The 3,804-nt window shown below is 37.6% G+C and overlaps 1 pseudogene; it reads left to right on the top strand.

Moving 5' to 3' along the window:
• The first annotated feature begins 1,602 nt into the window (after positions 1-1,602).
• Positions 1,603-3,574, top strand: LOC117932020 (annotated as a pseudogene).
• The last annotated feature ends 230 nt before the right edge of the window (positions 3,575-3,804 follow it).

The following is a 3,804-nucleotide window of genomic DNA, read 5'->3' as shown; positions in this document are numbered from 1 at the left end:
ATCTTTGGGGTTATCCTCAATCGATTCCTTGATTTGACTCTCAATTATATCTCGGTCATACCTAGTATGATTTATAACCACATTAGAAGATTCTTAGATGACTTGTGAATTTTGATTATACATTCTATAAGCTTTACTCATGGTAGAATAGCCTAGGAAGATACCTACATCAAATTTAGCCTCAAACTTCCCAAGGTTCTCCTCATCCTTGAGTATATAGCATTCATGCCAAAAGTCCTTAAATACTTAAGATTAGGTTTTCTCTCAATCCATAATTCATAATGTCTTCTTTATTACAGGCCTAAGAAAAATCTTATTAGCAGTATAATAGGTTATATTAATACCTTCTACCCAAAACTGCATAGGGTTATTATGCATATGAATCATCACCTTAGCCATTTCTTATAGCACTCTATTCTTTTTTTCAACCACTCAATTCTGCTAAGGAGTTCTAAGGGCTAAAAATTCATGTTTAATTCCTTTAGACTCATAAAAGAGGTCAACATCCACATTGTCAAACTCTCTCCCCTTATCACTCTAATTCTTATAATTGGATGGCCTATCTCTACTTATATATTATTGAATAAAGACTTTAAGTGCTTTATAGCCTTTGATTTCTCCCTAAGAAAACTTATAAAGGAGTATCTTAAAAAATCATTCACAACCACAAGGACATGTCTTTTCCCACTTCTATTTTCAGTCTGCATTAGTGTAGACCCTTCATTTTGTCCATTTAGCACATGTTTTTAAGTTCACTTCCAGCGCCCCACAGTAGTTCTTTGATGACCCATTACTACTCACGTAACTTATCTTTTTTGAGCTGCTTTGGAGGCTTTGGTTGAGGGGTTTATTCGGCTCCATATTATGACCTTGGTTGCCCTTCAAGTTTAGATTAGGCTTCACTTAGGTGCACTTTCGGTTAGACTTAGTTAGGCCCACCTAGTCTCACCCTAGGCCCATATAGGTATACTCGGCTCATTAGGCACCACATTAGGCCCATTTAGACACTTTAGGCTCGTCTACGTTCACTTAAGTCCATTTAAACACCTTAGGCCCGTCTAGGTTCACTTAGACCCACTTAGTCACACTTGACCCATTAGACATTCTTAGAATGACTTGTATGGTTGCATGGCTCATTTATTTATTTATTTTTATTTTTTATCATTGTTATCAATCACTTTTATTTATTTAGTTTTTATTTATTTATTTATCTATCCATCTATTTATTTATTTGTTTATTTATTTATTTTTATTATTATCAATCACCTATTTTTATTTACTATTATTTATTTATTTGTTTATTATCTTGCTATTTATTCATTTATTTATTATTATCATCATTCTTCGAGAAAATCTTTATTCATTTATCTGATTTACTAATTTGAAGTTTTTATAGGAAAATCTACTAATGAAGAAGTTTTTGGAAAAGGTAGGACTCTTTAGGTGATATGCGTGGATTGATTTTTGGAAATTCAAAAAGGAATTTTCTGGTGGATGAGACGTAGAATTTGTAGAGAGGAGGAGTCCTCAGGTGGGACGGCTGCCAATTGATATAAAAAGCACTAGCATATGGGTTTTTCAGATGTGAAGAGATATAGGAAAATGGGGGAGGTTTTTTGGTGTTCATGGAAGGAGCAGAACTGGTGGTACACTTGTTTTGAAAGGATTTTAGAGAGAAACGGCAACTTGAAGACAAACGATCGGAGTCAAGACTGTCCAGGTATGCTTCTCGTTACTTTCTATATTCTCACTTATATTCGATTCTATTGGTTGTTTCTGAACATTCATTCTTTTATTATTTGGTGAGGGGGGTAAGGGCCACAATTAATTTTGTTCAGACTGGTTGTTTGCTCCTTTACTATGTTTTGGTTTTCATTCTTTTTTTAATGCCATTGATTCTATCTGAAAGAAATCTATATGTGGGTCCATCTTTGAATTTGATGCTCGAAATCATGCCCCTGTTTGCATTCAAGTCCTATTTAGAATCGTCCCGTTAATCTTGGCCTTTGGATCAACTCTTGAAACCAGGCTCTCTTTATGTTCATTAGCTGGTACCTTTTGTTTATTTCCTGGGTTTTTACTATGTTTTTATCCATTCTCTATTTCACTTTTCATATGATCTTCTGGTCCCTATTTGTATATCTAGGTGCGTATTGGGGAGATCATTTACATTAGCAGGTAAGACCCTTATTGGATAATAGTCTATTGCTGAGATAAGACCATTGAAAAGCCCCAAGTATCTTGGAAATTACTGGTTCCATTATTGGTCTGTATGTGAGCGGTGTGTATTTCTATGGGCTCAGTCAGTGAAAGGGTAGAGGCAGATTCATTGCAGCATTTATCAACCAAGTATTGTCATCTGATGCCTCCTTCGAGGTCTACTACTGCAACAACATTCAGTCCAGATGGAAAAACACTTGCTTCCATGCATGGTGACCACACTGTAAAGATAATTGATTGTCATACTAGAAGCTACTTAAAGGTGTTAACTAGTCATCGAAGGACACCTTGGGTGGTTAGGTCCCACCCAGTGCATCCTGAAATACTTGCAAGTGGGAGTTTAGATCATGAAGTTCGTATATGGGATGCAAATACTGCGGAGTGTATAGGATCTCGTGATTTCTATCGCCCTATTGCTTCTATTGCTTTCCATGCCAAAGGAGAACTGCTTGTTGTTGCTTCAAGGCACAAGCTATAAGTATGGCACTACAGTAGGAGAGGGGAGACTTCGTCACCAACCATTATATTGAAGACAAGACGTTCACTTCGTGCTGTGCATTTTCATCGGTGCTCCAGTTCTCTTGACTGCGGAGGTCAATGACGAGCAATATCTCCGGGTTACTTGCACTATCCTCCTGCTGCAGTATTTTTGGCGAATATTCATTCTAGTGACCGTCTCAATTTGGCTTCCGAACTACACCTTGCATCCTTACCTTTCTCAGTCATTCCTTCATTTGCAAGGAATGATTAAAGAATAGATTTGTATCACGCTAATAGGACTACCGGTTCAAGCAGGGTACAAATGGGTTTTTCTGGTTTAGTGCAATTTCAAGCAGATGCAAATGCAGCTGGCCAATATGATTATATGGTGTTTCCCATGGAAACTTCTCCTGTTATGCCTTTTTGCTAAAATCCTAGTACAGGAGGTACACAAATTAATCGTGTCCTTAATGGAATGGAAAATGGTATTTCGGACCCCAAAATGGATGCCATGGATTCCACTGAAATGCAACCTGTGGAACAAAACCAGCACAAAAGCTCTACAAACCTAGATACTTTCAGTGGTGCCAATAGTGCATCATGTGGAGTTCCTGGGCACATATCTAATCTGCCAGAATCCATCGAGTTTGGGCATCTGCATTAGTTTTTACCTTGTAGAGGCCCAAAATTTTGGGAATTACCTCTTCTGCAAGGATGATTAATGGGCCAAAGCCAAGCTGGTACTCTTAATGGTGCCACTCATGAACATTCATCTCAAAATCTTGGAATGGGTTCTGCCATCTTGAATCCTGACTTGTCTACTTCTAACACTGAGGTTCTAGTGATTTCTCCAGCAATGTTAGTGGCAACATGATATGGGGTTTGATGAAGTAACCTTCAACATAACCAGGCATCAACAATAAACCTCCGATACATTATCCGTGTCTCCTACATCTTCATCTGAGTATATACGATCAACATCCATTATCAAGGAAAGTCAACATGCACTACTAAGGATTATTAGTAGGCAAACTCCCATCGGCTCCATTGAAGAATTCACGTGGAGCTATTCTAGTTGGTCTTCAGTTTGCATACACTGCCATT

The sequence above is a fragment of the Vitis riparia genome, chromosome 15, assembly GCF_004353265.1.
Source record: "Vitis riparia cultivar Riparia Gloire de Montpellier isolate 1030 chromosome 15, EGFV_Vit.rip_1.0, whole genome shotgun sequence".
Lineage (NCBI taxonomy): Eukaryota > Viridiplantae > Streptophyta > Magnoliopsida > Vitales > Vitaceae > Vitis > Vitis riparia.
This window is presented reverse-complemented; position numbering and strand designations above follow the sequence as displayed.